This window comes from Canis lupus, chromosome 21, assembly GCF_011100685.1.
Source record: "Canis lupus familiaris isolate Mischka breed German Shepherd chromosome 21, alternate assembly UU_Cfam_GSD_1.0, whole genome shotgun sequence".
Lineage (NCBI taxonomy): Eukaryota > Metazoa > Chordata > Mammalia > Carnivora > Canidae > Canis > Canis lupus.
Genome location: NC_049242.1, coordinates 2153551 through 2168431, shown reverse-complemented (window position 1 = coordinate 2168431; position 14881 = coordinate 2153551). Strand labels below are relative to the sequence as shown.

General features: G+C 34.2%; 1 protein-coding gene across 2 annotated transcripts in view; it reads left to right on the top strand.

Moving 5' to 3' along the window:
* CNTN5 (contactin 5) overlaps positions 1–14881 on the top strand; it is a 1277333-nt gene that overhangs the window by 321467 nt on the left and 940985 nt on the right. For both annotated transcript variants that reach the window (XM_038568215.1, XM_038568216.1), the window contains exon 2: positions 5669–5806. The gene's annotated coding sequence lies outside the window, so the exon portion shown is untranslated. The remainder of the gene's footprint in view (positions 1–5668; positions 5807–14881) is intronic.

The window sequence follows — 14881 nt, the reverse complement described above, 5'->3', positions numbered from 1 at the left end:
TGTGCCAAGATCGCGAATCCGAGAAACCACCGAGGAGCCGACCCGGATGCAGACACACGAGGGAGGGTTGATTACAAGCTCGAGCCTGGGTCCAAGCGCACCCGACGCGGCGGAGCAGGGACTTGGACGCGAGCTAAGAGGCAGCAGCGTTATAGGGGCCCGAGGCCCATGGGATGCGCGGAAAGTCGCCCAGTCCCGCTGGTCCTCTGAGCCGGTGTCGGTGAGGGTGTGCCCTGGGCTTGACTAGGGCGGGGCGGGGCCCTAAGGAAGAAGCAGGCGGCACAAGGCCAAGGCGGGGGCAGCCCCAAATAGAGTCAGTCCTGCTCTGCTCCTCCGGGGGGGCGGGGGGGGGGGCGGCTTTTGTTCAATTTCCTGGGTCCCACACTACTGAGAGGATCATATGGTTCTTATCCTATTTTATTAATACGATGCATCATAAGGATTGATTTGCAAATATTGAACTACCTTTGTAGTCCAGGAATAAACCCCACTTGACCAGGTGAATGGTTCTTTTAATATACTTTGGGATTCAATTTGCTAGTATTTTGTTGAAATTTTCTGCATCCATGTTCATCAAGGATATTAGCCTGTAGTTTTATTTTTTATTGGGGTCTTTGGTTTTGGAATCAGGGTAATGCTGACCTCACAGGATGAGTTTGAACATGTTCCTTCCATTTCTACCATTTCTAGTTTTGGAATAGTTTGAGAAGAATAGGTATTTTTTTAAAGATTTTATTTATTCATGAAAGACACAGAAAGAGAGGTGAGACACCGGCAGAGAGAGGAGAAGCAGGCTCCATGTTAGGAGCCCGATGCGGACTCGATCCTGGGAATCAGGCCCTGAGCCAACGGCAGATGCTCAACTGCTGAGTCACCCCAGGCATCCCTGAGAAGAATAGGTATTAACTCTTCTTTAAAATTTGTATAGAATTTGCCTGGGAAGCCATTTGGTCCTGGGCTTTTTGTTGTTGTTGTTGGGAGATTTTTGATTATTGATTTGATTTCTTTGCTGGTTATCAATCTGTTTAAGTTCTCTACATCTTCCTGTTTTAATTTTAGTAGATTATATGTGGCTAGGAATTTATTTCTTCCAGGTTGTCCAATTTGTTGGCTATATTTTTTTGTGGTATTCTCTTATAATCCTTTGTATTCTCATATTATTATTTTTTCTTTTTCATTTGTGGCTTTTTAAAAAATTTTTAAAAGATTTTATCTATTTATTCATGAAAGACAGAGAGAGAGAGAGAGAGAGAGAGAGAGAGGCAGAGACACAGGCAGAGGGAGAAGTAGGCTCCATGCAGGGAGCCCGATGTGGGACTCTTGATAAGTCTGGTGAAGGGGTTATCAACTTAATTTTTTTTTTTTCAAAGAATCAGCTTCTGATTTCATTGATAGGTTCTACTGTTTTGGTTTGGTTTTGCTTTGCTTTGTTTTGTTAGGTTTTAATATCATTTATTTCCGCTCCAATCTTTATGATTTCCCTTCTGCTGACTTTAGGCTTTATTTGTGTTCTTTCTCTAGCTCCTTCAGGTGTAATGTTAAGTTATTCATTTGAGATTGTTCTTACTTCCTGGGGTAGGCCTGTAATGCTATATGTTTCCCTCTTATGATTATTTTTGGTACATCCTAAAGGTTTTGGACCATTGTGTTTTCATTTTCATTTGCTTCCATATATTTTTTCATTCTTCTTTAGTTTCCTGAGTGATCCATTCATTCCTTAGTATCATTTTGTTTAACCTCCATATACTAGTAGTCTTTCCTTTTTTTTTTTTTTTTTTTTCTTGTTGTTGACTTCAAGTTTCATAGCATTGTGGTCAGAAAAGATGCCTGATATGATCTTAGTCTTTGTACTTGTTGAGACCTGATTTGTGACCCAGTACGTGGTCTATTCTTAAGAATGTCCCACTGGCACTAGGAAATGATGTGTATTCTGCTGCTTTAGGATGAAATGTTCTGGGACACCTGGGTGGCTCAGCGGTTGAACATCTGCCTTTGGCTCAGGGCATGATCCTTGGGTCCTGGGATCAAGTCTCACATCAGGCTCCTTGCTGGGAGCCTGCTTCTCCCTGTCTGTGTCTCTGCCTCTGTGTGTGTGTGTGTGTGTGTGTGTGTGTGTTTGTGTGTGTGTCTATCATAAATAAATAAATAAAATCTTTAAAACAAAATAGGATGAAATATTCTGAATATTTTGGCCCAGGTTTGTCTATGTGGTCTGGTGTGTCATTCAAAGCCATCGTTTCCTTGTTAATTTTCTCTTTAGATTGATTCTCTGCCCATTGATTTAAATAGACTATTGAAGTCTTCATTAGTATATTCTTATCAATTAGTTACCTTAGGTTTGTTATTAATTGTTTTATATATGTGGATGCTCCCAAGTTGGGGGTGTAAATATTTATACTCGTTATACCTTCCTATTGGATAGTCCCCTTTAATATTATATAGTGTTCTTCTTCATCTCTTGTTACAGTATTTGTTTTAAAATCTAGTTTGGGGCATCCCAGGTGGCTCAGTGGTCTAGTGCCGCCTTCAGCCCAGGGCATGATCCTGGAGACTCAGGATCGAGTCCCACATCGGGCTCCCTGCATGGAGGCTGCTTCTTCCTCTGCCTGTGTCTCTGCCTTTCTCTCTCTCTCTGTCTCTCATAAATAAATAAATAAATAAATAAATAAATAAATAAATAAATAAATAAATAAAATCTAGTTTGTCTAATATAAATATTACTACTCTGGCTTTCTTTTGATGTCTATTTGTATGATAAATGTTTTTCCATCACATCATTTTCAATCCACAGTTGTCTTTAGATCTAAAATGAGTCTCTTGTAGGCAACATATAAATGCTTTTTGTTTTTGTCCATGCTGACACCCCATGTCTTTTGATTGGAGCATTTAAATAATTTACATTCAGAGTAATTATTGATAGATATGTATTTAGTACAATTAAAGTACTTGTTTTGTCATTGTTTCTGGAGATTTTTTTAAGATTTTATTTATTCATTCATGAGAGACACGGAGAGACAAAGGCAGAGACACATGCAAAGGGAGAAGCAGGCTCCATGCTGGGAGCCCGATGTGGGACTTGATCCTGGGACCCGGGGATCATGACCTGTCAAAGGCAAACAGTCAACCACTGAGCCACCCAGGCATCCCATTTCTGGAGATTTTCTATGTCCCTTTCTATTCTTTCTCACTCAATGAGTTCCCTTTAATATTGCTTGTAGGGTTAGTTTAGTGGTGAGGAACTCTTTTAGTTTTTGTTTTACTCAGAAAGTGTTTATCTCTCCTTCTATACTGAATAATAATCCTGCTAGATAGAATTTTCTTGTGTAGATTTAGCATGTTAAATATTTCATGATGTTGTCTTTTAGCTTGGCAAGTTTCTGTGGAGATATCTACTGCTAACTTTGTGGGTATTTCCTTACAAGTTAGGCACTTCCTTTGTGACACTGCTTTTGGTTTCTTTTTTTTTTTTTCTTTATCACTGTATTTTGCAAATTTAACTACAATATATCTTGGTATTGTCCTGCTTTTGTTCATTTTGATGGGAGTTCTCTGTGCCTCCTTGATGTCTGTTTACTTCCCAAGATGAGGGAAGTTTTCCATGATTATTTCCTCAAATAAACCTTCTTCCCTCTTTTTCTCTCTTCTTTTTCTAGGAGCCTATGATACAAATGTTATTATACTTGATGGAGTCACTGAGGTCCCTAAGTCTACTCTGTTGATCCATCATTCTTTCTCTTTTGTTCAGCTTCATTACTTTCCATAAGTCTGTCTTCTATATCATTTATTCATTCCTCTTCTTCTAGTGATTATTACATCTGGTGAGTTTTGTATCTCAGATATTACATTTTTCATTTCATCCTGATTTTTTTTAGCACTTTTCTCCCTGTGATAAGGGTGCTCCTGATATCTTCCATGTTTTTCTCAAGCCTAGCATATAGCCTTATAATTGTTGCTTTAAATTCTACATCAGGCAGATTATTAATGTGTTTAAATTAGATCTCTGGCCATTATCTTTTCTTGTTCTTTCTTGTGGGATCAAGTACTCCAACTTGGCATTTGTCTAGTTATTTGTCTTCCCTGTGTTAGAAAATCCTATTATGTTTCCTATTCCTGTCAGTAATGTCTGATGAAGAAGAGGTCCTATTCTAATCCAGCCAAACCCATGAACCTCTAAACCTCCAGTTTTTGAGACCCACTGGTTACAGAAACTCACAAAAAAAATCACTTTGTCTTATTCTCCCAGTCAATGGCTTTGGGGGAGTATTCTCCTTTGCATATACCTGTGGAATCCTCTCTCTCTCTTACCCTTCTCTATAACCAAGGTTCTCTTCTCTCCACAGCACCTGTGATCCATTTCTCCTCCAAACCATGTCTTTGCACCCCCTACCTTCTTCAATAGTGGCTTTTTTCTCCCTCTAGTTGTGCAGTTTGTTCTATCAGTCTTTGAGTTGATTTCAAAGGTGTTCTTTGATAGTTATCTAGCTGTGTTTGAGGGGTGAGGCAAGCCTAGTATCCTCCTTCTATGCCACCATCTTAGCTCTACCAATCTATTTCAGCTTTACTGAATTACAATTAACATATAAAATTGTAAGATATATAAATGTACATTGTGATGATTTAATACTCAAATATATTGTGAAAGATTTCCCCCATCTAGTGAATTAACACATTCATCAACTATTTATTTATTTATTTATTTATTTATTTATTTATTTAGAAAATATTTAATCTTACTATCTTAGCAAATTTCAGTTATACAATAGAGTGTTATCAAGTGCAGTCAATGTGTTTTACTTTAGATACTCAATTTTTTTTATCCTATAGCTAAAACTGTATACCCTTTCATCAGACTCTCTTTATATCACCCATCCTCCAGCCCTTAAAAATCACTTTTTGACTCTATTAACTTTGGATTTAGTTTGTTATTTTCCTGGTTCCTTGAAGTATAAAGTTAAGTTGGTTATTTAATATTTTCCTTAATGCTGGAGTATTTATTTATTTGCTATGCACTTCCCTCTTCGAATCGATTTTACTGCATCCCATAAATTTTAATATGTTACAGTTACATTTTCATTTATCTTAAGATATGATATTTTTTGACTTTTCACTTGATTTCTTCTTTGATCCATTTGTTGTTCAGTAGCATGTTGCTTACTCTCCATGTATTTGTGAATTTTCCAGTTTTCATCTTGTAATTGATTTTGATTTCCATATCACTGTGGTTGGAAAAGATATGATTTGATATGATATGATTTCAATACTCTTAAAGTTACTGACTTATGTTGTTTAACCAATTCCTAGTCTTTAAAAAGTTTCATATATCAATAAGAAGAATATGGATTCTTCTAATGTTGGAAGGAATGTTCTATAAATATGTTAAGCCATATGCTCTGGTGTATAGTTTAAGTTCATTGCTTTATGATTGATGTCCTGTGTTTATTATGTGTTAAATGTTTTAAGCTATTGAAATCCATGAAAATTGGATTAAAGTGATATTCTTTTATGATTATTATAAAATATACATTATAGAGGGAAATTAAATCTGGAAAAGCAATGACTAATAAATGTCTAGTGTTTAAAATGTCATATGTATATGTTAATATGGTTAACCAATGTAACAGTATACAATAATTTCCTGTATAACTAAATAGAGCTTGTTTCTTAACAGGTGAACTTCAAGGATTGCTATTTAGCACCATTTAAGATCTACAAGCATCATTTTTGCATGACTACTGCAAAAGGATATCTTTACAGAACCCAGTTCTTTTTTGAAGTTTATAACTTGGACCCTGTTTTCAGAAAGCAGGTACAGTTCATTCTTTATTAATCTGCCTTTATAATCAAAAGGAATGTTGAAAGGAAAAATGCATAAAACATGTGGTATCATTTATGAAATTCCTTAACAGTAGCCCAATATGTTAAAGTTAATATCTTATGTTTTTAATAATAAATTTATATTTTACTGGTGTTCAATTTGCCAACATATAGAATAATACCCAGTGCTCATCCCGTCAACTGCCCTCTTAAGTGCTCGTCACCCATTCACCCCCACCCCCGCCCTCCTCCCCTTCCACCACCCCTAGTTCATTTCCCAGATTTAGGAGTCTACATGTTCTGTCTCCCTTTCTGATATTTCCTACCCCTTTTTTCTCCCTTCCCTTATATTCCCTTTCACTATTATTTATATTCCCCAAATGAATGAGAACATATAATGTTTGTCCTTCTCCGATTGACTCATTTCACTCAGCATAATACCCTCCAGTTCCATCCACATTGAAGCAAATGGTGGGTATTTGTCATTTCTAATGGCTAAGTAATATTCCATTGTGTACATACACCACATCTTCTTTATCCATTCATCTTTTGATGGATACGGAGGACCCCTCCCCCTTGGAGGCCTTTTGTTTCTTTATTTCTTTTTTCCCCGTCTTCTTACCTTGATAGAAGTGTGAACTCTTCTCACTGTAGCATTCCAGCTGTTCTCTCTTTAAATCTCAAGCCGAATTCGTAGATTTTCAGGATGATTTGAAGGTTATCTAGGTAATTTGTTGGGGACAGGTGACTTGGGGACCCTACTCTTCCACCATCTTGCCACTCCCCAAGTTAATATCTTATATACTCAAAATAAATGTTTTATCTTTAAATTGAAAAAAAAAATAAAGACTTGATTCTATCAGTTAAACACACTCTACAAATATTCTGGAGATAATATTAATAAAAAATAGTAAAATATTTTGTGTTTATTAAATTTATAGTTTTATATGAGCATGACCAGAACATGAATATTGTGCTAAATTGTTGGAGACAAGAGAACACAACCCATCATCTGATGATGTACCCTCTTCTATTTCTTTCTCAACACATATAATATGCTAGTGGATGGATTTTGTTCCTTTTGATGGCTTGAGTCTATTTAACTTATACAAACAGGAAGTCATGGGCAGAATGAATCTGTCATCCCCGCTTTCGTAGGGAATTTTTTTTTGTAGGGATTTTTTTTAATGAAAATGATTATCACAGTGATTTGCCCAGCAGCTCCACATTCTTATATACTTATTAGGCAACCTAAATCATTAAATAGTAATTACATCTATTTGCATCTAGGCGTCATTTAAAAATAATACATTAAAATATTTTAGAATATATGATTGGATCCATGTTTAATATTTATGAGTAAGTAGACATTAACAGATCATCTCAGATTAAATCCACCATGTACTGCTTAACTATATTTATGATGTATTTTTAGATAATCAACCAAAGAGGTCAATTCATTTTTAAACAGAATTATTTATTTATGTTTTCTAATTATTTATAAAATATTGACAATATCATACTTAATTTCAAAGCTTCCGTATATCTATCCTCTAATTTGGTAGGTTAATTCAAGTTAATTGATTCAAAATATTGGAAAGTATTTTATTCAGTATCTTCAAGCTTAAAAATTGGAGTTAAAGAAGGAAAGTGACTAAATCTAAATCTGGGGGTAGTTCTGGAGGAGAATGTAAATCTCGGGAGTTTTGCCAGGACTTCCTACAAGTGAGGCCCAAATTCTGGAAGGTAATTGCAGAAAATTTTGCATATCAAGTACCTTTCTTTCATTCCATTAAATCATATCAGCTTGTCATTTTTATTGAATGCCCTTATTGAAAGCTCTTAAAATATGAGGTGTCCTTAAATTAATTTTGTGGGAAAAAAAAGCAACCATAAACTTAACATTTTCTCAAAGACTAGGAAACAAGAAGAGAGAAAAGATAAAGTGGTTAGAAAGTCTCTGATAGTGAAACTTCAAACTATAGGAAAGAGTAATTTGCCATAAATTAGTACATTCTTACATTTTAATATTAGACAGTTTTCCCCAAAATTTTGCCACCATAGTTCCATTTGTTACAATAAGAATGTTCTCAGAGGGGGATCCCTGGGTGGCTCAGCAGTTTGGTGCCTGCCTTTGACCTAGGGCGTGATCCTGGAGTCCCAGAATCGAGTTCCACGTTGGGCTCCTTGCATGAAGCCTGCTTCTCCTTCTGCCTGTGTCTCTACCCCTCTCACTCTCTCTCTCTCTTTCTCTCTCTCTCTCTCTGTCTCTCATGAATAAATGAATAAAATCTTATAAAAAGAACGATCTCAGAATAGGTTACACATACAAAATGTCATGAAAATAATACAAAATAAAATTAAAATAATAATGTGTTCTATTTACAAATTATATATACACATCTGGAAGGTTTATAAAGCATTTTGTCTTTAACTCTTAATCACTAGAATATCTTAACAAATCAAAATCTATATTAACTTTTCACTTTTATGATATCATGAGTACCATAGATAAATTATATGTAGACACTTTAATTAGATTTTGTAATATTAGAAACCATTTATTTATAGTGCTTGTAACTTTTTCAAAGAAAGACAACTGAACACAGCATAGCAGCTGTACAAGAGAATTTTGGATCTCATGTTCCCTTCCAGATGGATGATTGATATGTAATTTAGATTTATGGTAGACATATCAGCAGATAAAAATATAATGGTGTAAATGTCTTTGCCTCCTGTAAACCAGTGCAATCTATCAATTACCACCTGGATTGTATTAAATTGAAGTAACTCAACAAGACTAATTAATTTTTGAGAGGAGAGCTTTAGTCAAGCTATTAATAAATCCAAGTTTCAAGTTGAGGATATAGAGCTTATTAAACTATACAGGGAATGTATGGAAGCAGGTTTGGCATAGCACAGTTCACTCTTTTTAAGTCACTCTTGTTATTGCTCTGCCCAACTAATTGAAAAGCATATTGGTAGAATAGGAAGCATTTTGAAACTAATGAGACAGCCCGAGTACTCCAAAAAGACAGAAGTGAATTAGAATTGATGAATCTGATGAGAGTGGATTCATGGTGTCACTTTAAATAAAGCCCCATTTCATTCATGTATTTGCACCTAATCTGTCACTACAACTACTGAAAACATTCAGGGGAGACACTGACAGTTTTATCTTGACACAATCAACTAAATCCCTGCCATAATAGGAAGCAACATATATTAAAAGGTTTCCTGAGTTCATCCTCTGAGAATGAAATGTTTCACTCAATAACTTACACAACTCTTATCCAGTAGGCATTGGCTTTGTTCCAAAAGAGCTTCATTCCATTAGAGTCCGAGTGGCTCTAGGGTTATAGATTTTCAGAATTGGCAGAATTCTTATCATCTGTTGGAAAAAAAAAAAAAAACTCTATTTCTTATTATCAACATGTGCAATCATTGAGTACTACAGCTGATAAAAATAGTGATATGTTCTCCCAACTTCAAAAATGGTAATTTATTTTTTATCCTAATGGTCTTGACAATTACATCAAAATTCAGAAAAAAAATAAAAGAACCTTCTCATGCACAGTTGCTCTTATGCATTATGTATGTTCACTGCTACTTATTATGTGTCCAGAACTGACCATTTAAAATAATGGGGAAGTTCCATGAAGATTATTTTGGGTGAATATTTGAAATAATTATTAAACAACTGGAATGTCCATAATAGTCTTTCAGGGGCAGTGTGTCAAAATCAATGAGAATGTACAATTTTTAACTGTCAGTAAGGAAGATCGAACAGTTCCTTCCAAAATTGTTATTGAATAATAAAATATTTATGGGACGTCTGGGTAGATCAGCAGTTGAGCATATGCCTTTGGCTTAGGATGTGATCCTGGAGTCCCAAGATTGAGTCCCACCTCAGGCTCCCTGCATGGAGCCTGCTTCTCCCTCTGCCTGTGTCTCTGCTTTTCTCTCTTTGTGTCTCTCATGAATAAATAAATAAAATCTTTTAAAAATAAATAAACAATGAAAAAATAAAGTCTTTATTTGAGGTGCTTGTTACCAACATCTATGTTCTGCCATTTGTAAATAATAGTGTTTTTATATGCTACTTTATTGCGTATAGTATTAAATACTATATTTGTATTGTTTTGTCTTTTGGAAGATATTATTTTGGGGTTTCTTTTGGAAGATATTATTTTGAAATCTTTTATAGGAACATTTACTATATAAAGTATAAAAAATACATTACTATGTGAACCAAAGCAGAATGACAAGTAAGTATCATTTGGTATGAAATATTATGTAATATGAAGTTGTATGAATTTCTTAGCATTTATCTCTATCTGCTAGTTGTAGAGTTGGGAGGGGGTCATTTGAGTTGACTATCAAGGGATTATTTTTAATATCACTTTATTCATAGAAGACATAGTGAATTTTAATATTCCTCAAGTTGGGATTCCTAAGGATATGAAAGGAAACTGGGTTTGCCCAATGCAAGAAGAAGGAAAAAATAGTTATAGATCTTGATGTGAAAATATGACAGAGTGCCTAGGTTTTTATAGCATATAAAACTTCGCTACCATTCATAAACTATAAAGTTCCAAACAATTAGAGTATTGTGAATGTATGCAAAATATCTCACACATGATATTTGCCCAGTAAATAATAACTTACTGAATATTTCTCTAGTGGAAAGAACTAACAGAAACAGAGAAAATGCTAACAGGCTATGTCATACCTTCCTATACTTTTAAGTTTCAAGGAAGACTGAGCATGGAAAACAAAAAAAACAGAATGATTTTTCTTGAACAGTTTTCAAATATAAGAAAGTTTCTATCCAATCTTGCTCATAGACCAGCAATTGAAACCATTAGCCTGAATGCTCAGCCACCTGAACACTTCAAATCTATCCTACAATATATATGAGAGTCTCTTTTTCTATCAGTAAATGTCTCTGAACTTCAGTTAGTCAGTCTGTATGAAGCCTAGTATACAGGGTGAACCCCAGACAGACATTGATTAATAAGATAGAGGCTTTTCCCTAAAATCTGTCACATTTTCTGGGTGTAGTGAGGTGATTTTGACAAATGGAAAGATTATAGGCTTTGCGATAAGGCTGACCCAGGATTGAATCTCTGCTGTGAATGTGCTAGCTGTAGAAACTTGATTTAATAGCCATGGACCCCGAACTGCCTTAATTTTTAAAAGGTGGATGATGTCTCATTTTGCAAGGCTGCATATTGTTGTAATTAAACAGGTCAGTCCATCTATCTATCTATCTATCTATCTATCTATCTATCTATCTATCATCTATCTATCTTCCCACACACACACTTTCTTTCTTTTTCTTTCTTTGAGTTGATTAGACTCTATCAGTCTTTGTTTTATTCAGTGGTGAAATAGTATGGTACTCATTCGATCACAATGGTAATCATGTTAAACATACTCTTAAACATACTTGGAGTTTGGTATCTGAAAGGCATTTACCATGATTACAATTGTGATAGAATAAGTACTATACTATTTTACTACTGAGTGGAACAAAACTTTATAGAGTCTGGTAAGTTAAAAGAAAGAAAGAAAAAGAAAAAAAGAAACAAAAAAAGAACAAGAAAGGAAGGAAGGAAAAGAAAGAAAGGAAAGAAAGAAAGAAAGAGAAAGAGAGAGAAAGAAATAGAGAAAGAAAAAGAAAAGAAAGAGAGAAGATGGAGGGAGTGAAAAAGCAGGTAGGAGAAAAAAATAGGTACTACTACTTTTGTTACAACAATAACATTTGCATCCCGGGGCTGTTGTGTTATATGGTTAACACAGAAAAGTGATCCATAGTTCATACATATTAGAAATGGAATACAAAGGAATAAAAACTTCCATTTGGAATTGAAACAGTGATTATATAATTCTCTGCTGGATTTTGTGTTGGTGCATAACACCATTCCCTCATTCTTGTCCTCTCTGATACATTAGGGAGACTTGAGGCCTAACAACTGCCTTTCTCAGAAGACTTGCCACCAAGATTCAGGAATAAGTGCCATTCAGTAGGAAACATGAGATATCAAAGGTGTAAGAGAATCAGAAGTCTTATCATTGTCCTTCCAGCTACAGTGGCCCCAGATCCTTTTTTCTTAGTATCCTCTGCTCGGCACTGAAAGCTATGATCATTGCTGGCAGTTATCTACAGTTTTTGCAGTTTCTAACTCTTTGAAAGCTGGCAGGTAATTGAAGATTTACAGTGGTCTTTCCTGACATTTGTTTCTTCAGATCTTCTAACAGTTTATAAGCACCTAATATCTACATTCTTATCTGCTTAAAATAACATTAGTTTTTATTTTTAGAGCTAGTCTAGACAGAGGATGTCTAAAGATAGATAAACAAAAATACACACACACAGACAAGCCTTAAAAATGCATAAATCAGAGATATATCATGTTCATAGATGGGAAGACTCAATTTCAGAAAATGAATTGAATCCTTCCTTAACTAGTTTTATTTTGGTGTAACTTTACAAATAATTAAGATAGTGTGTTAGTGGAATAGGGTAGACTCCTGAAGTAGACCTCTGAAATAAAATAGCACAGATAATATTCTATGGCTTCATAAAAATTTGGTATACAAGTAATGTGATACTCAGATTAGTGGAGAAAGAATAAAGGATTTCATAGTTTGTTCTAGGTTACCCATAAGAAAAAATAAAATAAGGCCTCTCGGTATGACATGAAAAATAAACAAACAAAAAAAAACCTCATTGGATTGAAAAGGTAAATTTAAAAAGCAGGATTTTGAACATTAAGAAGAAATACTGATAGCAATTTCATTACTTCAACATAAATAAATACATATTTTAAGCAAGAAAAACAGTCTGCGAATGAACAAAAGGACAGATGTGACTACAATTTAAAAAAAAAGAAAGAAAAATAGGATTATGTGAAACATCTTGGTATCTAAACTTTTAAGAACTCTTTTGTCTGTAAAGTAGAAACAGAGCTTGATGTTGGTAATTAATACTTTTTGCAGATCTGCTGTAGAATAACTGCAAGTTTACAGCATGGTAAATTGTTATTTTGTCATTAGTTCTCTTGGTATCTGTAATAGTGAGTCTTAGCTTTTCAGTTTTTCTTAATAAAGGAATAATATGTATTTACCTGTCCTTTGACTTTGGGGTTAGCCATGTGACTTGCTTTGATCAATAGAATGAAACAAAAGTTATAGTTCACCAGCCCTAGGCCTTAAGATACATTGCATATTTCCACTAACTCTGTTGCTCTTTTCCCATCACCATGAAAATAAGGAGAAAAAGAGACATGTAGAATACGGCCACCCCAGCTAATCCTAGCCTTGATCAGTTCTTCCTCAATCACCCAACATAAGTAAGTGGTAATAAATGATTGTTGTTTTAAAACATTGGATTTGGGGGTAGTTTGTTATGCAGCAATGACTAACTGATACAACTCTTATTCACAAACAAATGTATATTTCTCTCATTCCTGCTACTCATTACCTGTAAATATGCACTTCACTGTCCTTATCTAATTTTATTATTAGTCCTATCTGGTGCCCATTACACCCAATTTCCCCACTTTTCATATTTGAGATCAAGGTCAAATGCAAACACTTCCATAATATGTGTCAGTTTCTTTTTAAAATGAAAGACACATGCCACATACTGAATGATATCCACATTTGTTCATCTGCTTTTATTTCCCACACAATAGTTTTTAAAGTACTTCATTTATACTAATCTGTACCTTCCAAATAGTTTTATATGCATACACATATATAAGAATACACATGCTTAATATTTGAACAAAACAAACATACATAATGATGGATATAGATGATATCCATCATTACAAAGACAGATTTTTACATTGCATGGGAAAATTAATTTCATTTACAAAATATTCCTTCAGACTTAAGTTTTGCTTTTACTTTTCTGTGGGGACTATGATTCAGACAGAATTAAAATTTAAATAAGGCAAGTTGATGATCATGCCTCTACAGATGTTAAGTAATCTTCACATAATGATCCTGAGGGCTAATAAGGAAGTGGAAAATCCCCACAACTAATGTATGGTGACTTAACTAATTAGACTATTAGTAGTAAAGATTACAGTGTAAATGGTTTTTAAGTGAAAGTATTCTGCCTTAGTAAACTTAAAGAGGCAATAGCTGGGTTTCAAAACATGGAACATTATTACACAAATGGTATACTTCACTTGGCACAATAGCATTTTTCCCATTGAAAATAAAGTTTAAAATACCTTTATATTTTGTGCTCTAATTTAGAAATTGATATCTCTGTATGCTTTAGTGATTAGTTAATGTATGAAAGATATAATAAGTTGTCTGTAATTGAACACAGTGGCACCAGACCATGTTTTTGTTTGTTTGTTTTTTGGTCAATTCTATTCTATTACCATGATTGCAAATGTCATTTAAAAAATTATGCTTTTACCTTTACACTACTACAGACAAGTTGCTGCATTTACTCTTTAACTCATTTTTGTTTTTGTTTTTTCTTAGCTAATTTGCTTCTGACATGCTGAAGATAGGGAATAAAAAGAAACATCATCTTCAGTAAAAAGTTTTTTACCACACGTGATTTAGGTGATTTAGGGAGCAATAGTTTACACATACGATGGGATAAATCGATTTTAAAACAAAGAAACAGCATAAGATTTGTGGTTGTTTATAGTACTGATACTCATTTTCTTTTTCTTCTTTATGGAATGATGGAAATTCACAGACTTAGCTTGACCACCACTTCATAGACTTAATCTCCAGAAAATATATTATGTTAAATATCTCATACTATTTATGTGCTTCTCTTATAGGTAAGTTCTTAAAAAAAAGTTCCATTCTTATATCCTGAATCTGACTTTTAATAGTATTTTAATATTTTAAATATTTAATATTAAACTACAATGTGGAATAGAAAATATTAAAGGGCCTTAGATTTGTTTGAGATAAAATAGAAGGTGAAAAATAGCCTTTGTGTTTATATGTCACTGTAGCAAATCATATTGTTTTAAGATTTTAGTGATGCGTAGCAGTGGAAATAACAGAGATGAGTACA